The following is a 22,501-nucleotide window of genomic DNA, read 5'->3' on the forward strand; positions in this document are numbered from 1 at the left end:
AAAAATTTATTTCCCCAGATGCCTAAAATATTTTTTGCAGTCATCACTTATATGCAAATCATTAATGTACCATTTATAAATTATTCCTGTTTGTTCCTTCAAGCAGGTTCGGCAAGACCTCGGTTTGGCCCCACTTTGTGGTTATTTGTTCCAATGTGCTACATGGCCTTGAAAGGAAAAACCTGAATATCTTCGAAAATATTTCAAACTTTTCCCCCAATTCAGTCTGGCCATTCTTCCCATTATTTTGACTTAATGAGATCTTACTGTTCTTTGGACAAGTTAATGTTTCACCATATGATCTGGCTTAGTGGAATTCAGCCATTTCCCCCAAATACTGGTGCAATGTTGTAGAAAAGGCAATGAAGACATTTATAATTATTTTTGCAATGAATACACTTAGAAACAGGAATTTGGGTGCAAGTGCTAGCTATGCCCCGCTCCCTTACTGTGTAACATTGAATAAATCACTTTACTTCTCTGACCTTCAGTCTTATCATCTGTGAGATGACAAATCTCTGACACCTTGCAGGAACCTCCAGCTTATGTTTGTAATTTGATGGTACAATAAGCAATAGCCTCATCATTGTCAACAAATATTTACTAAGTGCCACTTGGTGATATGTTTCCAGCAGGCTTAACTGTTAATTAATTATTCCCCTGGTTAAACAGACGGCAGACTAAAACAAATAACACTGTTCAGAGGGCAGGAAAATGTTATTAGCCTCCACTCAGCCTGGCACTGGGAAATGAAAATGTCATTCTCCCCACAGGGGCTGCTTCCCAGTGAGGTTTGGGTCTGTGGTTTTTCATATTATGAACGGTTTCTATTTTTAGGACTCAGTCCTTTGTAGATTTGCACAAGCTGTGGAAGATTCTAGAAACCATCACGTGGGTAATTCTTGTTTAGCGGTCTTCATCTACCTAGGAAGGGAGAGAACTGTTTCTCCTATTTGATAATAAAGTAGTGGAATTTGAAAGCTAGAAACCTCAGACATTTTTCCTTCTGTAGAGCCATCTCAGAAGCTTGATGACTCCGAGATTTGTATCTCCAGCCTAGACCATTCCCAAAAATGTGCACTTAATATCAGTCTGACCTTTAGACCCAAGTCCTGGGCCCCTTCCCATGGTTATCCAGGCAGAGTGCCCCACATCTGCACCTAGTCCTGCGTGGATTCTGGTCACCAGAGTAGCCTGCCTCAAATTTTTCTAAGTCCCTCTCTAGTGGCTAGAACCAGTCAGGCCAGCTTGCCAGCTGGGAGGGGTATCTCCAACCTGAACAGGTCAGCATGGGACTGGTTTCTCCCCTTCTGGGTGCTCAGTGACCCTCTACATCCCCTTCTCATTTCCCCACTTCCACCTCACTCCTGGACTTGACCGAGTTCCCCCAGAAGCCCTGGGTCTCTTGTTGGCCCCAGTTCCAGGAGGGCCACCTGATGACGGGATGGCTCCCCCTGGCGGGGCAGTGTTTCTGTCCGAGAACCAGGGGAGATTGGGCTGCCCAGTATCGTGCTGCACTCTGAATTTGTCAGACACAGGACAAGTGCAGGGCTCTGGGCCACTGAAGGTCCACTGCCAGCCCTTCCCTTGAGTGGCCAATGGGGACCCTGCATCGGCTCTCACCTGTGGTGGCTCCACCCCCAGTGCTGCCCATGGTCCACAGCACTGGAGGACAGCACGGGTGGCAATGGCCGTTCTTGACCCTGTGAGTCCCCTTTGACACCAACACCACCACTCCCTACCTCCCCCCGACCACCTCGGAGTCACCTCACTGCTCCAAGGCTCTGCCGCACAGTCAGGCCTCCTCTGGAGGTGGCCATGCCTGATCCTCTGAGGGCTTTCCAGACATTGCTCCACACTACCAGCGGGCTACCCATCAGTGTCCTCTGGCCTCTGATGGATGTGGTGCTGTCTGGTCTCCCAGGGTGGTATCAAGTCGTGCCAGACGTGGGAGTGACATTCCTTGAGTGAATGGAACCTCTTGCCCAGCACCGCTCCTGGGGGAGGTGTGTGGACGGCAGGAACACAGTCAGCACAGAAAGAGGTCACTCCCGAGGACTGTTTATGGCCTACCAACATGCTTGGAAGATGTGCTCCTCTACATTTACACTGGAAAACCCCCAAGTAAATCCATCAGAAAGTGTTCATAAAGTGAATTATCTGTCACATGTTCCCCTATATTCTGGGTGAGACATGCACTGTGTCATTGTCCACGAAGCACAGTCGTCACCTCTGATTGCCGTGGAGACCAGTGCTCACAGGCCGCACCATGAGGGCTGTAGTGTCAGGAGTACTGATGTCACCAGCATTAAGGAGAAGTTCTAGGGAGCTGCAGGGACAAGATCGATATTGTTCCAGTACAAAGGGTGTCCAGGCATCGAGGCACTGAGAGGACTAGCAGCAATGCTCTCTCTCTCTCAGTGGCAGATGCAAAGTTGCACATTTGACAATAGAGACCAAGAAGAGATGGTTCCTGCTTCTCCGTAAGAAGAGATGGTCATCTTCACATGCACTCACTGGACAAGGAGCAAGCACAGAGTACCTCTTTTCTGCCCACATACTAGATCTCTGCACTTCATGTGGGCCAATGAATTTTTAAATACACTTTGAATCAATTACATTTTGCAAATAAAATTGCTTATAAAGACAGATGCCCCATGGAAGTGTTCCAGAGCCCTTCACACCTAGCAGCAGCCCAGCCTGACTCTAAAGACAAAGTCCTGATCTTCCCTTGTCCACCTAAACTGGCTCCTCCCACAGTATCTCCTCTTACAATATGGCAGCTCCAATCTTCTAGTTGCTCAAGGCAAAATCTTTAATTTTTGTTTATTGACTCTAGGGAGAGAGGAAGGAAGAGGGGGAGAAGGAGAGAGAAAGATCAATTTGTTGTTCCAGTTATTTATGCATTCATTGGTAGATTCTCATATGTGCCCTAACCAGAGATGGAACCCACAACCTTGGTGTAGCGAGATGATGCTCTAATATGCAGAGCTACCTGGCCAGGGCTCAAACCAAAATCAAGTCATCCTGTACTCTTCTCTTTCTCTCACACCCACTTTCAGTCCATCAACAAAGCCTGTCAGGTCTACCTTCAAAATGCATCCAAAAATCTAAACATTTTTCACTTCCTCCTTACCATTATCTCCTTGAACCAACCCACCATCACCTCTCTCCCAGGTTATGGCATAGTTTCTCTACCAGTCTCCATGCTTCCTCCCTAGCTTTCCTCGGATCTATTCTCCATTAAGTATCCTGGGCAACTCTTTTAAAAGCTAAGCAGATCAGCCCTGGCCAGTTTGGCTCAGCAGTTGAGCGTTGGCCTGCGGACCAGAGAGTCCTGGGTTCAGTTCCCGCTAGGGGCATGTACCACAAAAAAAAAAAAAATTTAAAATAAAAGCTAAGCAGATCATGTCATTTTTCAATTCAAAACCTTCCGATTGCTTCCTGTCACAGACATTGAGTTATGCCACCCAACTGCTCCTTCGAGGAAGGACAGGCTACCCAGGTGTGGCTTATAAGATCAGAGAGTCCAGCTCCTTCAAGGTCAAAGCTGCAGAGGACCTCTTTGTTGAAGGTCACAGTTTTCCTAGTCCAGTCTTCACATGGTTCCTGAACAAAGCAAGGGTATAAAACCCTGGCATTTTGACCTGACAAAGGACAACTCTGACAGGCAGTATTCTCTCCAGAGCTCACCACTGGTTGGCCAAGGCATTTCTGGATCTTCATTGCACTTCAGCTTCAACCTCTGCCCAATCCTGTCTCTTCCTCCTCTCCTTCCACAGGTGTCAGACCTGCACTGCAGTCTGAGGCTCTGCCTGGCTACTCCTGCTCCCTCTACCCTGTAACTCCACAGGCACTTTCATGCACCTCACATCTTGTACTTCTGTGTCTTTCTTGGCATCCAATTCCCAGAGGACCCCAAATGACTCATTTTCCCTCACCACCCTATGTAAAATAGCCGTGCTCTCTCCTTGACGCTCCCCATTATTCTGCTTATTTTTCTTCACAGTAATTGTCACCACTTGTCATACATTTCACAAAATATTGTTTTTGTTTTTCATCATCTCCCCACAAACTAGAATATAAACTCCTCAAGGTCAGGGACTTGGCTTTGTTAACTTCCATATCCATGTGCCTAGAACAATGCCTTGGATGTAGTAAGAACTCAATAAATATTTGATGAATGAAAAAATGATTGCATGCTTGGGAGACCTCTGCTAGAAAGAAGAAAACTTGAATAGCTACAAAAATACATCATTGTCATCTTCTCTTGGACATATAAAGAACATTTTAGAAACTGAAAATTTTGTGATTCGCTTGTTACTTTCAAATTTGAGTTTAAAATCCAGGTTCCCAGGTTCCCAGTGTCTTTTCTTCTACATGCACACATGTGCCTCAAATAATAATCGAGCACCTTCTATAAACCAGACACTGGGCTAAGGGCTGGGAGATATGAAGGTAAAAATAACAATGCCCAGCCTTTGGTCAGCCCCTGGACCACGGAGACAGCTATGTTCTCACTAAAGAAGTTAAGTTCTACAACAGATATTACAGATGTGCTGTGAAGACTGAGAAAAGCCATGCTAGGGAGGGCAAAGATGCCCTAATGATTCCCTGAGAACTATCTCTATCCTGCTCACCTCTTTCTGTTCTTCAAAAAGCCCCTAAGCTCATTCCTACCTCAGGGTCTTTGCACTGGCTGTTCCCTCTAGACTTGGAGTATGGTACCCTCTTGACACCAAGAAGGCACATGGTGGTACCTTCTTGTCATTCATGTCTCAGATCAATCAAATGTCACCCTTTCAGGAAGACCCTTCTGAATATCTTCCCATCCCATTCTTCCCATCCCCTACACCTTGACTAGATGCTCTCTCAAACAACTTGCTTTTGTGTTTCATAGCATTCCACATGTCTTGTTTATTTATTTATGTACTGGATCCTGTCTGTCTCCTCTGTCCTGTGCTGTAAGTCCTCTGAGGACAGGTCCTTGTTTGTTTTGCTCTCTGCTCTGCTCCAGTGCCTACAAGGGGTTCTGGCACACGTAAGGGGCTCAACATCTACTGAATGATTATGAGAAAAAGTGTATAAAAATATGATGCTTCCATAGAGACACAAAGAACAACAAATAAGTCAGGGTAGGCGTGAGAGCGGAGCATGCCACACTGGGGAGACACTTTGCAAAGAAATGGATTGTGCTGCTCTTTTTACCCCCAGGTATCCCAACATCAGAAGTCTTCAGGTCTGGGTGGTGGTGAATGGGAATATGGATATTCATTATACCATTCTCTTTACTTTTGTATTCTGAAATTTTTCATAATAAAAAAAATTAAGGAAACAAGTCTTGAGGCCAAGTAGGTAATATAAATGTATGAAGCATCATGGGTGGACCTAGAGAGTGTATGTTAAGTGAAATAAGTGAGACAGAGAAAGACAAATGCCATATTATTTCACTTGTATGTATAATCTAAAGAACAAAATAAATGAACAAACAAAACGTAAACAGACTCATAGACACAAAGAGCTGATGGCTTCCAGAAAGGAGGAGGAGGTGGAGCTGGGTGAGAAGGTGCAGAGGTTGAGAAGTACAAATTAGTTGTTACAAAATCGTCACAGGGATGTCAAGTACAGCATAGAGAACATAGTAAAAAGTATGGTAAAAACTATGTAGCTGTCAGATGGGTACTAGAATTTTCAAGGGGACCACTTCGTAAATTATACAAATGTCTAACCACTATGCTGTACACTTGAAACTAATATAAAATAACATTGAATGTCAACTGTAATTGAAAAAAAATTTTTAAATAAATATTTTCAAAATGAATCAAGCATCTCTGTTCTAAGCCCAAAGGTGGGACCTGGATTAAACTGGAGACGGCAGGCTCTGCACAAAAACATTCACATTCAACACCCCCTCCCCTCGCACCCGAACTCTGGTGTCATCTAAACAAAATCAGCCTGAGTTGAGCCAACTTGTGACCCTCGCTCAACATCAGCTGTCATGGATCCTAAACAATCTATTCACTCGATTCTGATGCCCTATGTATCTCTTCGTTTGGCTTGTCTGTATCCTTTATCATATCCTTTACTGAACTGATAAACCTAAGTAGGTGTTTCCCTGATTTCTGTGAGCCGCTTTAGCGAGTGTATTGAACTGGAGCAGGGTCATGGGAGCCTCTGACTTAGAGCCGATGGACAGGTAGTTACAGTTACTCATGGCAACTTCTGACCATCACTCCCCCACATCCCCTCCCCCACCACCACTGTGAAAAGCCTCTTCCTCCTTTGAGGCTCATGTCACCCAACCACCCACCCTCTTCCTGTCCTTGTTCTTTCCATCTTCTACCCCATATCCCTCCACCGCAGTCAGCAAGGACTTGAACACCTCCTTACAGGCTCTCTCTCTGCAACCTCAGCCTCCAGTCAGTATCCCAGAAGACTGCAAGCATCCCCAAAGGAAACCCAGCCTACAGCCTCTTACCAGCCATCCCGCCTCCCTGCCAGTTGACTGCAGCAGCCCCAGCTCCCTGCCTCACCTGAAACTCATTGTTACTGTCCCTCCCGACATCCTGCTCTTTTTCTTTATCCTCACCTGAGGACATTTTCCCGTTTTTTGTTCAGACAAGGCGGGAGGGAGAAAGAGGGAGAGAGAGAGAGAGAGAAACATCGATGTGAAAGGGACACATCGAGTGGCTGCCACCCACACGACCCAACCAGGGCTGGGGACAAACTGCAACTGAGGTACGTGCCCTTAGCGGGAACCAAACCCAGATCTCTCTGGACCGCAGGCCAACGCTCTAACCGCTGAGCAAACCGGCCAGGGCCCGACATCCTGCTCTTGGAGTAGCCTCCCTTCTGAATCCAGGTCTCACTCAGTCCTACCACATCTGGGATCTCCAATACCTTGAGTCTTCACAACCTTTTCAATCTACCAGTGCCTGTCTAACTTCATTTCTTTCCTTACATGCAGCTATGTTTTGCAACCTCGGCCAAATATTAGAGTCACTTAGGGAGATTTTGAGGCTCAAGATAACCAAGCTGCATTAGTCAATGAGGGGCTCAAGCAAGACAGAGACATTGAAGAGCTCCCCAGCTGATTCCAATGAGCAGCCAAGGAGGAGAACCACTGGGTGCTCTTCCATCTGGGCCTCATGGTTCATCACTTTACACACTTTCCCTTCACTTCCTCATTGTCTTCTCTGCCACATACTCCCTGAAAGCCCAGCCTTGGAGCAACCCCACTGCACACTTTCTCTAGCCCTACGCAGAAGATGCTGAGCCTGCTGGAGTAAAATCACAAAACTGGCAGCTTTCTCTGGAGGACAAGTCTCACACAAGGCATTCGCATGGCTGAATTTGAAGACTGGGACACACATTGACTTCTTCAGACAATAATCTACCAAATGCATATCAATGGGAAAAGTTATAACTATATGAATAATTATTCATTTATTTCATGGCATAACAGCTGGGACTCTGGTTGCAGGAAACAGAGACCTCCTTGAGCAAGATGGATAGCAGCAGGATGCTGTGAGTTCTAATCAAGAACTAGTCCCGCCCCTCATGTTAGAATAACGCAGGGATCACAGCAGGGTTAGTGCTATATCGAGAAAGGTTATTAAAGTCTCAGAGCTGAAATAAATAGGAACCAGTCGCTATCTGGAGACACCTGTATTCCCAGGGGCTGGAGAGACTAGACTAAGCTCTATCATGAAAATGTCTAAGAGAAGGACTTCTTTTTTGGGGGAGGGGAGACAAGGTTTGATAAGAAACTCTGGTCTCTGGATTGGCCTCCTCTCCAAAGCTGAGGGAGAGGAACGCCACAGAACCCCTGGGAGAAAGAAGCCTGACACCTCAGTCCCTGGTCACATGACTGGTGAGCACTGGTCTTGTCAGTCTGCCTCAAGCTGCCAGCAGGGGAGTAAGCATTGAGACCAAAGATGTGATGGTCCCATCAGAACAGAGGGGCCAGTGGACACCCTCTCAAATTCCCAGTTCCTCAGAAAAAGCAAGAGCCTGTTCACCTCCTCCTAGACCCGAGAGTTGGAGCCGTGGAAGGTTCCACGTTGAAGGCTGCAGGCTTGTCACAAACCAGAGTGTCATGAAGCAAAGAAGAAGGTGGTGGGAAGCTTCAGGCCTGGAGTAACCAGATCCCTCAAAGGCCTCCCCCTTGGTGCTGTTTGGGCTCCAATCCCTCAGGAGCCTCCACCCATGTCTTTCAGACACAATGACCTCCACTAGGAGTTCAGACCACAACCTCACCTCAGGAGATATCTTTTCCCTTCCCCTCCCCCCTCGACCCATGCTAGAGGGGTAACTGTGGAAGAAGGTGGGCTTGTATGAGAGGAAAGCGCATCCTCCTCCATCAGTCAGACGCATGAAAAAACAGTATCACACACGAGTCACCGGGCCATGAGTCTCGTGTGCTGACAGAAGTTAGGGAGTTTGGAAATGAATCAAGATGTGTGGAGAAAGAACCCAATGCGCTGTTTGGATTCTCTCCTGGGCCAATAAGCCATGGCTGGGGTGAGCTGTCTATTATAATAATGGCTCCCAAGTAGCCACCCTGTGAATGAGGAAGTCAGATGTAAAAGTCAGGCAGAGGTATATAGTGAATGTGTCAGAAATCCCAAAGGCTGTCCTCCATGGGTTGCTTTTCTCCCTGACTAGAAATTGGGAGGCATAAAAATATCAAGCTGCTGAGCAGCCAGGCGATGCTGCAGGTAGGGAGGAAATGAAGGAGCAACAGCGAATGAGAAGCTAAAAGACACACTTGGCCTCTTTAAATACAGCCAGCCCTGTAGCCATCTGTTCCTTCTTGGTTAAAGTTTTGTTCCTGTAACTTTCACATTTTTCACTGCAGGGTTCATGGTTCATTATCTACTTTAGTTATGGCCCCACAGAAATCATCTTTGACTAATATATTACAAGGACAGCATATTATTGTATTCTAAACTAGATGAAAGAAAAAAAACCACAGGGACAATAAAATATCTGGAAGAACATTGAGAAGGTTAGAAACACTAAATGTGACTGCTAAAACACATCAAAAGAAACCAAAAAAAGGCACAAATATCTTAAGGGTAGAGGACAAGAAACCAGAATTTCATCTGTCACATCTTATGTCTGGATGAGGGTGATACATAGCACCATCATAAAACATATGTGTTATTACAGAAAAGTGTCTCCAGGTGCCTGCCCTGAGGTAGTCACCTGCCGGAAACATATGACCGTCAAGATGAATCAGAGCTGTGTTAATTAACCAGTAGGTGCATTGTAGGCAGAAATGGGTGTTAGAGAGGAAGACTGTAGCCTTGGAATTGTGGGCAGGAGTAGGCATGCAGGGAAAGAAAAACAGAGGTAGGAAAGGGAACAAAACAAATTCCTAATTATTCTCTTCAACACTTACACAATTCAGCAGCTGGGCTGAAGTTTTCAAACAGGACAAGAGATGGGAAATACCAACATCACTTAAAGTACTAACAAAAATTTTTTTGCATGTACAAGTAAGTATAATTAGAAATGATGACATTAATTTTATTGTGTTTTTTTGTGTTTTTTTTAAAGAAACTTTAACATATGTCCCCTCAATCACACTCAGGACTGGATTAATGGGACCAGGTAGAGTAATTAAGAAGCCTGTCTCCAGTTTCTAGGCTTTATTTATGTTTCCAAATTTAATAACACAATACCCTGTTTAATGATTAAGAGCAAGAAATAGGGTCCAGGTCAATGTGAAAAATATGTTACAAGCTAACGCAATACATGACACAGAATGTAGGACTCACCCCACCAACACTGGAGGTGTCCTCTCCGGAAGGGGTGAGCAGCCGTGAAAGCAGAGGCAGGGAGAGAGCAGCGAGCTGAAAGGGATCCTAGGGAGAGCCCCGAAGGCCGGGAACTGGGATGATTCACTGAGGGGGCCCCTCAGTCCCGCCACACCAGCCCCCAAGTTGGCACACACAAAAAAATGGTCTGACAAAACAATTATGCACCATGTCTCAGATATGTTCTGAGAAAGGTGTCCTCAGGAGATGTCATCACTGTGGGAACATCACGGAGTGCACTGTCACAAACCTGGAGGGCACCGCCGACTTCACACCTGCGTGTCTCACACAGCCCATTGCTCCTGGGCTACGAGCCTGTACAGCGTGTCCCTGTCCAAAGCCTCCCGAGAATGAACCCAGCACAAGAGAACATGATGCCAGCAAGAGACACAGTAAACAGATGTTAGAGGCTATCCCAACATAACACAACACATTGTTTTATAGAAAACTTTTTTTAAAAGGAGCAAAAGCACACTCTAAAATAAAGATAAAAAGTACAGCATAGTAAATACATAATCCAGTAACATAGTCATTTATTATCATTATCAAGTAGTGTGTCCTGTCCATAATTATATGAGCTGTATTTTTCTACGACTGGCAGGGCAGTAAGCTTGTTGACAGCAGCATCACCACAATCACAAGAGTCATATTTGCACTTTGACCTTACAACAGCTCTGACATCCCTAGGAGACAGGGATTTTTCAGATCCATTATGATCGTATGGACCACGAACATGGGTGCATTCTGTCACTGGTGGAAAGAAACGCCATCCTGGGGTGCAGGACTGTAATATATCTCCATGGACCTTTACACTCTTATCTCAACAAGACACGATGCGCTGGTTTCCCATTTCCACCTGGGAATTCTCAATGATGTGAAGTATCTTTCCCACTACATTCATGTATTTCTAGGAAATTTTTGGATTTCCTGGAGCTATTTTGTATACTTTAAAAAGAGCCAATAATACTTCCCACGCTGCAGACTCTGCTAAAAAAAAAAAAAAAAAAAAAATTGATGGGAAATGTTTGACTACACAGAAACCTTTTTGAAAGTGAGATCTATTAGTTCCTTGACTAGTATAAGGGAGAAAGAAACATTTTTGAAGATAGGTAGTATTAGAACAGACTAAATATTATAAGTAAAACTATACTTTGGAGAATAACCTGCCCACAATGTAATTATTTTGTTTACAGATGGAGTGGTATATTAAAATATTTGTTATTTGTTGACTCAAGAGCATTTATCAAGAGTCTACCCCTATGTGCAAACACCATGCAAGGCACTGGGGTGGAGTAAGGAATAAAAATAGTGATAATAATGACTGCCATTTCCTAAGTGTTTATTATATAACTATCTCTTTGAGCCCCACAACAACACTAGGAGCTACATATTATTATTTACATTTTTCCAGAAGAGGAAACTGAGGCTTATCTACACCCACCTAAACTAAAAGGATGGAGCAAGTGTTAAGCCGAGGTGGCCCCAGCGTCTGCTGCTCTTACTCACCGTGTGCCTTCTTGCAGCAAGCTAATTAGTTTAGAATTAATTTCAAAATCTCTAGCAGTCAGTATCTTCTTGGCACATGGTAGACTCTTAATAAATATTTGCTAAATAAGAAACTGAATCACCAAATTAGTATTTTAATTTGTTTGTTTTTAGAAAAGAGTGTGTTCTGTTTGGTGGATGCAATTGTAAAAAACCATAATCTTAGCAATTGCTTGTGCCTATTGTATCGGTCACCCTCGATACTCCTACTATAGTTGTCAAGTGTGACGCTCCCACATAAATAGATCTTGAGAATAAATTGCAGATTTTAGAAGTATATGTGGTATAATTCCAGAAACAACACACCTTTTCCTCTCCACATTATTCATATTTTGGTTGACTGAAGTTGCTGGAGCTTTATAAGCTAATTTAAATTGAGCATTATTTAAAAAAAGAAAACCACTAATTCCTGTAAAAGAGAAGAACTAGAAAAGATATGTAGTACGGAGAAACCTGGGCCCCATCCAGGTCTGCTATGGGCTAGTGTTATAACCATTGAAAAGTACACCTCTGGTTCATTCTCCCTCTCAGGAGCTCATCTGCACCTTTCCCTTCTCCTTCTTTCCCCGCAGGCACGCATCTCCTAAACTCTAAGGGTCCCCACAAGACTTGCAACCAGGGGAGCAATGGGAAGTGGCAGCTCATCCCAGACTAACCCCCTGAACCTGTCCCCAAGGCCCTCCCCTTTTCTCCGACTTCCCAGTGAGCTGACTTTCCAGCGGCCTGGCCTAGGCTCTCTCCTGTTGCTTCTTCTACCCTAAGCCCTTTCTTGTTTCACTGTCCTCAGCTTGGAAGGGAGGGAGGGAGGGAGGGAGGGAGGAAACCACACCTCTGATCTTGATTCTGAAATAGATTTAGAATGAATGGTCTTCCAACTATGATGTGACTCTAAGACTTTCCTCTTTGATACTGAGACGGAGGTCTTTTAACAGAAATCAGTTTGATATTCTCAACTTGCATTTAAAAGGACTGTTTCCTACAATTAATCTGCCTAAAAACACACCTATGGTCCAGATGTTTGCAGATTCTCTTTCCTATCTTTCCTTTAATAATCACTCTCCCTGCCCTCATCAGTTTGGCTCAGTGGTTAGAGTGTCGGCCCATGGACCAAAGAGCTGTGGGTTTGATTCTGGTCAAGGTCATGTACCTCAGTTGCAGTTCGGTTCCCGGCTCTGGTTAGGGTCATGTGGGAAGGAACCAGTTGATGTTTCTATGTCTCTCTCTCTCTATGTCTTTCTCTCTATGTCTCTGTCTATGCCCCCCCCCCTCTCTCTCTCCCTCCCACTCTGTCTTAAGATAAATGGAAAAATATCCTTGGGTGAGGATTTTTTAAAAGTAGTAATGATCACTCTCCCCACCACTATCAAAAAAATTTTCAATGCACACCTTTCATTTATCCCAAATATTTCTACACTGCATGGTAAAACCTAAGATTAAAACTCTCTGAGGGCCCTGGCCGGTTTGGCTCAGCGGTTAGAGTGTCGGCCTGCGGTCCGGAGAGACCCGGGTTCGGTTCCCGCTAAGGGCATGTACCTTGGTTGCAGTTTGTCCCCGGCCCTGGTTGGGTCGTGTGGGTGGCAACCACTCGATGTGTCGCTTTCACGTCGATGTTTCTCTCTCTCTCTCCCCCTCTCACTCTATCTGAACAAAATATCGAAAAATGTCCTCGGGTGAGGATAAAAAAAAAAAAACTCTCTGAGGCACCAAACACAGAGATTCCTAAATACCGACGTTGAGTAAGTGAATGACTTCAATGATTGATTAGTCTTTTTGAAAGTCAGGTAGTCCCTAATTCTTTGCTATCAATACAATTGAAGTAGGACATGTTAGCTGACAGTGCATTAATAATAATCCTGATGATACAGCATTATGTAATTTCTGATGTAAAATTTGGAAGGAGTTCAGAGAACTGAGTGATAGTGCTATAACAAAACATTCTTCTTTTCCATCTGCTCATTTATGTGAATAAGGTTTCTCAGAACTTATATCTATAAAACAAGAGGCATGGAATTGATGATAAACTGTTTTATTCTAGCAATAAATAATATTCAAACATGGATACATAAACTAATTGAAAAAAACAGTTCCACTCATTTAATTAGAAAATGTATTTCTAATAAAATTTTACTACTTATACTTACATATCAAAATTTGTCATATATATTTTTACAATCTCTATGTTAATAATAATATAACTCAGTGCAGAAGAAACCTTTAATACCTTGAGATTGTGATCACAAAAAACTTAAAGTTTTTAAATTTAAATGTATACACACATTTTTGTCGTAAAAAAGTATGATGGGTCTATAAATATACGACATTGAGAAGGAGAGAAGGAATGGAATGAGAATACAGATTTAAGGGGGAAAATGAACACTATAATATTTTCCACTGTTAAAGAAGAGTTTATTAATGTATTTTTAAAAGGGATAAAGGCATGAATCAAATTGACTTGGTATTTTGCTTCCAATTAATACAGTTGGCTTTTTAAAGTATCACTTTACACTAAATTAGAAATTACATCCTTTGCAAATATTTCAATTTATGATTTAAAAAAATAACTTGAAAAGATATGAGGATATCAACTGTTTTGTTCTGTTTTTTAATTTATCTTGAAAGGTAATATAGCAAGAAAGTTTGAAAGCCGCTGTATCAAAGATCTGGGGTCTATACAAACTCTAAAGGATCTGCGGCTTTACTGCTTCAAAACTTGTAGTCAAAGAAATGAACACATTGTGATATCAGGTAAAAAGCTGCCATTTCAGAAAATTATCCTATTAGCACAATTAGTGCTCATAACACTTTCTATGCAATCAAGTTTAATTAAAATGGCTCTTATGAAAAATCAACACTCATACATTTTAGGAACATATTCTAGAGGTTGGTATTCTATCCAATTTAAAATCTATGTAGTCATTCATTCAACAAATCATTGAGCCCCTCCCCTAGCCGGGCCTGTGAGCGCCCCTGGGAGCACAGCCTGGACACAACAATCGGGGCCCTGTTCTCCGCCAGCCTACACCGCAGTGGGGACGGCAGCCCGTAAACAGGCCAGCACATGGCTAAGACAATTTCAGATTGCGTGAAGTGCTGAGGACAATGAGAACCAAGTGAAGTGACAAGAAGTAATTGGGGAGTGGAGGGGAGGGGCATTGTCTGAGGAAATGCTGCTTACATTTCAGAGCTCTTCATCTGCAGGCCCCTCTGAGCCTGGAGGAGGGTTGGGAACATGCTAGTGTGAAGGTGCATGTGCACACATGTGAACACACACACACTCCACACACACCAGACACCCCAAAACAAAAACAAAATTCTTGAAACGCCCATGGGTCTTAGAGCCCATACATGAAAAAAACTAATGAGATTTCTCAAATTTTGATGAGAACCTTAAAATTTTACACTATATTATTAATAATGAGAAGTGACACCAAAGAAACTTTTCTAAACTGATTAGAAACACATTTCAATCAATGATACTCTACTGAAGATTGAATTACTTTTATATTTTCCGTATAGAAAATAACATCACACCACCATTGTCATAGGAAGAGGTGATCAACGAGTATGTATCCAAAATTGTAGCCTAAAAAAGAATTGGGTCAGGGAATTAATTAATAAAAATATATTTCTTTTTCTAGCTTTTCTGATGGTTGGGGTATGTGTCAGCTTTTTAAATTTTGTCCTTTGTTGTGATTTCATTTCTTATGCTAAATAACTGTTCACTTTTGTGTGAATTTTTGTATTCATAATTTTATATACTTTTTTTCAAATTATATAAGCCTCAGGCCTCATAAAACTTGTCTGTTCCCTTGACGAAGCTACTTTAGATGGAAGGATCCAGAAAGCCCTTTCTGAGTGGCTGACATTGGAGCAGAGACCTGGATAAAGACAGCATTCCAGGAAGAAATAACAAGTGGCAAGTCTTTCTGAAACACCAATCAAAAAGAATATATGTACCCCATGTTCGCAGCAGCACTATTTACAATAGCTAAGATCTCAAAACAGCCCAAATGTCCATCAGTAGACGAACGGATAAAAAAGCTGTGGTACATACACACAATGGAGTACCATGCAGCTGTAAGAAAGAAAGATCTCTTATCCTTTGAGACTACATGGAGGGACCTGGAAAGTATCATCCTAAGTGAAACAAGCAAACAGAGAAAGACAAGTATCATATGATCTCACTTATTTGTGGAATACAGTGATACCTCGGTTCTCGAACATAATTCGTTCCAGGAGGACAGTCAAGAACCGAATTGTTCGAGAACCGAAGCAATGAAACCCAATAGGAAAGCGTGACTCCACAAAGCGTGACTCTCTCTGCACTCACACTGATGACGCAAGCAAGGCGTGCTGGGCCGAATGAACGCCATTCGGCTCAACTCGGCTCATCTCGGAAGTTCGAGTTCCAAATATTTGTTCAGATTCCGAGAAAAAAGTTTCTCGAATCTCCTGGTCGAATACCGATTTGGTCGAAAACCGAGGAGTTCAAGAACCGAGGTTTCACTGTATAATGAACATAACATTCTGAGGAATGGGGTAGTCCCAGAGACCTGGAAGTGGGGTACAGACTGACAATCCCCAGAAGAGAGGTGGTGGGGGAGAGATAAACCACAGAAATTGTGTGCATGAACAATGGACATGGACAACAAAGCTGGGGATAGGGCGGGGAGGGAGGGGGTGGTGGAAATCAGTGGGGGGAAAAGGAGAAACAAACATCTGTAACAAAAATAAATTAGTTAATTTAAACCAACCAACCAACAAACAAAACAAGTGGCAAGGCTTTGAAGGGAGATAGTCTTGGCTTGAGAAGGCCGAGGCTGGAGCAGAAAGCTGAGCAGCAGCCAGCCATTCAGGGCCATGGAGGCTGGGGAAGAAGCTCGAGCTCATCCTAAGTACAGCCAAATAACCATCAGATTCATATTTAGTTTCTCTTTAAATCATATTTTTTATTTTATTTAACTTATTGGGGTGACTTGGTTAATAAAATTATACAAGTTTCAAGCATATGATTCTATAATACATCATCTGTATAGTGTGTTGTGTTTACCACCCAAAGTCAAATCTCCTTCTGTCACCATGTATTTGAGCCCCTTATACCCTTTTCTCCCCTCAACCTCCTTTTCCTCTGATAACCACCATACTGTTGCTGTGTCTATGAGTTTTTGTTTGTTTGCCTTTTGTGTTCATCTTTTGCTTTTATTTTTATATCCCACATATGAATAAAATCATATGGTTCTTGACTTTTTCTATCTGACTTATTTCACTTAGCATGATATTCTCAAGATCTATTCATATTGTCACACATGGCAGTATTTAATCTTTTCTTATGGTTGAGTAGTATTCCATTGTACATATGTACCACATCTTCTTTATCCAATCCTCTATTAAAGGACACTTTGGTTGTTTCCATGTCTTGGCCACTATGAATAATGCTGCAATGAACATAGGGGTGCATATATCTTTTTTTTTTTTTTCTCCTCACCCGAGGACATTTTTTTTTTCCATTTTTTGTTCAGATAGAGTGAGAGGGAGAGAGAGGAAGAGAGAGGAGAGAGAAACATCGACATGAAGGGACACATCGAGTGGCTGCCACCCGCACGACCAACCAGGGCCGGGGACAAACTGCAACCGAGGTACGTGCCCTTAGCGGGAACTGAACCCGGGTCTCTCTGTACCGCAGGCCGACGCTCCAACCGCTGAGCCAAACCGGCCAGGGCAGGGGGTGCATATATCTTTATGAATAAATGTTTTCAAATGTTTCTGTTAGATACCCAGAAGAGGTGTTGCTGGGTCATATGGTAACTCTATTTAATGTTTGAGGAAACTTCATACTGTTTTCCATAACAGCTGTACCAATTTACATTCCCATCAGCACTGAATGAGGGTTCCCTTTTCTCCACTCTCTCTCCTACACTTTTTACTTGTCTTGTTGATAATAGACATTTTAACAGGTGTGAGGTGGTATCTCATTGTGGTTTTGATTTGCATTTCCCTAATAGCTAGTGAAGTTGAGCATCTTTTCATATAACTGTTGACCATTTGTATGTCTTCTTGAGATAAGTGTCTGTTTAGTTCCTCTGACCATTTTTTAATTGGATTGTTTGTGGAGTTTTTGTTGAGTTGTGTGAGTTCTTTATAAATTTTGGATATTAACCCCTTATCAGAGGTACTGTTTGCAAATATCTTCCTCTATTCAGTTGGTTGCCTTTTTGTTTTGTTGATGGTTTATTTCACTGTGCAGAAGCTTTTTAATTTGATATAGTCCCATTCATTTATTTTTGTTTATACTTCCTTTGCCTTTAAGGTCATATTCATAAAATCTTCTTTAAGACCAAAGTTCATAAATTAGTACCTATGTTTTCTTCTATGTATTTTATTGTTTTGGATTTTATATTTAGGTCTTTGACATCTGATTCATATTTAAACATAGCAGCATCAATGTAAAAATATATGGAATAATTAAAATAGCTTAAAGTCCTAACATGTGTATATTGAAACATCTTTCCATTCATAAAAGATAGAAATCATTACCTTCTGTGTTAAAAGCTACTGCCTCTCAGTGGTAAGAAATATTCAGCATAACATAATTTCTAGGTTAAAGTAAAACAAAAATCCACCAGCAATAATAAATCTTTGTTCCTAAACAAAATACCCAAATAAAACTAAATAACCAATTTTATGAAGTATAAATTCTAATGCCACACAGTTAACAATATAATTTTCAAATAAATCTTAGACCAGTAAGCCCACGAACTAATTACTAAAGAAGAACAGACATAGGGATAGCTCTTTACAGAGGCTTCAGTGTCTTGGCATTTACTTCCTTCCTTCCTTTCCTCCTCTCTCCCTTACTGGCTACCTTCTCAACTTTCTCCCTCCTTACCAGCTTCATGCCTTCCATCCTTCTATTCTTCCTTCCACAAGTGGTTAGGAGTGCCTGCTCTGTGCTAGGCACTTGTATAGGGGTAACCAAGGCAGACATCAGCTTGCAGCTTAATAAGGAAAACAGACACCATGTAAATAATTTATTAATTGCCAACTGTAGTGTTAGCTACTGAAAGAGCTATTTGGGGTGCCACAGGAGCATCTATCAGTGGACCTATACCAGTCTGGGAGGCAGCAAAGGTCACTTTGCTGAAGTGGCCTCAAAGTTGATGCCTAAAGGATCATTGGTAAGGATGGAGAGGAGGAGTGTTTTAGGCAGAGGAACAGCATCTACAGAGGCCATGAGATGGGAAAAAGAACTGGAAGCAGACCAAACAAAGAGGAAGAGGGGCTGAGATGAGGCAGGGGAGGTAGAGTGAAGTCCTGTCATGAAGCCTGTGGGCCATGAGATGAATTTTGTACTTAATCCTAAGAGCAACGGAAAACATGGTAAAGGGTTAAACGTAGCTCAAATAGGACGTTTGTGTTGCAAGTGACAGAAATCCTAGCTCCCAGTTATTCATCCACCCATTTCCCTGAACCAGAGGCAGCCAATATTACTAGAGTTTTCTAAATCCATTCTGAAATAGCTATGCATATATGTGCAAATATGTCTATTTATTTTATCATCATTTAATAAAACATAGTAGCATTTGTACACACTGTCTTGAATCTTTTTTTAACTTAACATTATATCTTAACAATCATCCCATATTAGTCTATGGGAAGCTGCCTCATTAATTTTTTCCTCTGGAGTAGGTAGTTTATTGCATGCATATACCATTATTTATTTAACTAGTCCCCTGTTGGTGGACATTTCCAGGCTTTTGCTACTGCAAACAATGCCACAGTGAATTTCTTACATGTACCATTGCCACCTGTGAGAGAATATCTGCCAAGACATTCCTAGAAGTGGAATTCCTGGGCAAAGTTCATTTGAAATTCTGATAGCTATTGCCAAACTGCCTTTCTAGAAGTAACATTAGCGTATACAACTAACAAAGTGTTGATACTGTGTATACAACATATGCAAGAATATGACTGATGAAAAGGTGGTATGCCAGTAATTTTAATAGGTATTTCTTTTACTAAAAGTGAACTTGGGAGTCTTTGGATCTGATTTAGAGAAAGTGATTATTATAAATTAAAAATTACCTAATCAGTTTGAGAATCAAACAAAGGCTTAGAGCTAAAACTAATGTTTCATTCATTCAAGAAATAGTTATTGAAAAACAACTCTGTACCGGGCACTGAGAAATGTAAGGTGGGGAAGACTTGATCCTGGCCCAGATGAGCTCAAGTCTAATGAGGGAGATGGATGTTGAAACATGCAATTAAATGCAATATTGTATTTTAAAAAGAGGGGGAGAAAGGAACATGGAAGTATGGGAGCACAACAAAGAGCAACGATACTTAAATGTCAACTACTCACATATAATATTTTCTTAGAATACTTAATTTTTAAAATGCAGGGAGTTGGGGAAGTAATTCATTCTTTTTAATTTTTTAATGTTCACTTGGGTTTCTTTTGAAACTTGACTCTGTGCAGTAGCAAAAATATCCATAATTGTTTTATAGTACTGGGATTTTAAAGAAGTGTTTAAACAAAAATGATGTCTGAAATTATGCTTAAGATCACCTTCAGAGATTAGCAAGGACAGTGTGGGTGACTTGTGACTTGTGGGAGAAGGCCCCTTGGCACACTATAATTCATTTTAAGTTCTAAGGCTACCATCAATTTTACATAGAGGTCCCCCAGTTCAACCCAATGTGCTCAACCACAGCCCCCCAGGATCAATCAAGATGTGTTTTAATGGATCGCCTTTGTCTTCAAGAAACTCTTGGATGAAAACCAACATTCTGTCATTAGCTTTATCCTTAGGAAAAGCACTTAAATCTGTTTTTTAAAGTTTTAAGAATCTGTTTCTCCCTTCTGGTTTTGCTTAATATAAATTATGTACTTAGTGATACTCAATGCAAAATACAGCTGGAGACAAAAATAGCCTCTCAGCGTCCAAATGGTACTGGAGAATAGCAAAGGATAAAGATGCTGTCAGAAAGAGTGGGTCATATATTCTCACCCTGCCCTTTGCTTCTCTAAGTTACCGTAGCAGCAGCCAAAGAGTTAAAGGAGTGATTTTTCAACTTTTCCCATCTCATGGCACACATAAATTAATTACTAAAATTCTGTGGCATACCAAAAAATATATTTTTTGCCGATCTAACAAAAAAGTAGGTATAAGTTTGGTTCATTCACACCAGACAGCTATTGCTGTGTTGGCTGTTGTCATTTTTTTATTTGACAATCTAAGGGAAAAGAGGTCAGTGCCCCTGACAAATAGTCAGTGCTGCATGTTTTAAAATTTCTTGTGGAACACCAGTTGAAAATCGCCGAGTTAAAGGCACCAAAGCAAGAGGGTACCTGTCAGGGCCCAATACTCAGTGCTCAGACAACAGTCAGTCCTTCATGGTGCTGGACTAGGGACATCGGTTCACACAGGAAGGGGAAGGTGCATGTGGGCGCCATATGTGACTCTGCACACCTTGGACCAGCACCTAAGCCCAGCTGTGGGGTAAGGGCTTCCCTGGGTGTGTACTTCTCTTACCTATGGGCTCTGTACAATCATCCCTAGAAAATTTAGCAGAAGGAAGTCCACTGATTTTTTTAAAATTTTTTAGATAGACTGGAAGGAAGGGTGGGAGAAAGAGAGAAACATCAATGTGAAAGAGACACATTGATTGGTTCCCTCCCACATGGGGCTGGAGATCAAACCTGTAACCCAGGTGCGTGCCCTTGACCAGGAATTGAACCAGTAGCCCTTGGGTCCACAAGCCAACGCTCTAACTGCTGAACCAAGCCGACCAGGGCTATGAAGTGTATCTTAACCTTACTTCTATAAAGACACTTTCTTCACAAATCATCCTGAAAATTCTAGAAATTTTAAGGTTTCTCGAGTAAAACTGACATTCATATCAGAGTTCATTTTATCAATGGAAGAAACCCTTTCCCCCTAATGTAAGAATTACAGGTTTCATTTTTATTACACTTATAACTTTTCTGACATTTTCATTTCATTACCTCAATCTTCCCCACAAGTGGTATGAGCTTGGTAGTATCTTCCCCATTTTACAGGTATATAACCATTTCTCTTTCCCTGTGATCCGTAATGTATGGAAATAAATAGAAATATGAAGCTGAAAAATCTCCTGTATCTACCACTTCATTCATTCAACAAATATTTACTAAATGCAACTATGTATCAGGCACTACTCTAGATACTGAAGGTATAGAGGTTAAAACTCATGATTCCTGCCTCTCCTTAAGAGGAAAAGGAGAAAAATATTAAATAAATGCAATAAAGCGTCAGTCTTGCTGATGGAACCCAAAGGAGAAGTCAATTCCCTCTGTGGAGTAGGGAGGGGAAGTTTCACAGAGGAAAAGATGCCAACTGTTTTGAAAGATGAATCGTGAAGATGAAATGGGAGAGAGCATTTCAGGAAGAGAAAACATAAAAGTAAAATAATAAAAATAAATAATAAAGTGATAAAAATAAATATGCAAAGCACCTCTGACCTACAACACCCTGTAAAGGTAAAATAAGTATCCATTTTTTCATCAGCAAATACTTATGTCATCCTTAAGGTGTGCCAGAGCCTGTACTAGTTGCTGAGAACAGAAAAGTGAACAAGGCAACTTTTTCTGCCCTCAAACTTTAAAGAAGTAAAAGGATACAACGGATATAATTTCACAGATTGATACATGTGATAAAGAACACAGACCAGAATAAGGAGGTGAGTGGTGGTGGTGTCTCTGAAGAGGTGGCACAAAAACAAAGACCGGTGTGTAGACACCACGCTCAGAGAGCTAAGGAAAGGACATTCCCAGCAGGAATGGCAAGTGCAAAGGCCCTGATGCAGAGATTAACTTAGTGAAATTAACTTGAACTTTTTAGTTAAAAATGTTTTTTTTTTAATTTGGAGAAAGGTAGTCTGTCTAGCTTTGTGAAGGATGCACCAGAGGGAGCAGGAATGAAGGCCATTATAGATGCAAGAGGTACCTCGTATCAAACTATGAAACAGATGGAAACGGAACCATCTTCCTTTCCTACCTCAATCTCCTGCACTGCCTAAGTCTTTTTTTTTTTTTTTTAATTGTTCAGGATCTGGTCTGAAAAATAGAACCTACGGTAGGTGGTTCAATTGAA

The 22,501-nt window shown here is 41.9% G+C and overlaps 1 protein-coding gene across 1 annotated transcript in view; it reads right to left on the bottom strand.

Annotated features, from left to right (window-relative positions):
- Positions 1-22,501, bottom strand: part of MTX3 (metaxin 3) — a 760,898-nt gene that overhangs the window by 48,487 nt on the left and 689,910 nt on the right. The gene's annotated exons all lie outside the window — the stretch shown is intronic.

This window comes from Molossus molossus, unplaced genomic scaffold, assembly GCF_014108415.1.
Source record: "Molossus molossus isolate mMolMol1 unplaced genomic scaffold, mMolMol1.p scaffold_m16_p_3, whole genome shotgun sequence".
Lineage (NCBI taxonomy): Eukaryota > Metazoa > Chordata > Mammalia > Chiroptera > Molossidae > Molossus > Molossus molossus.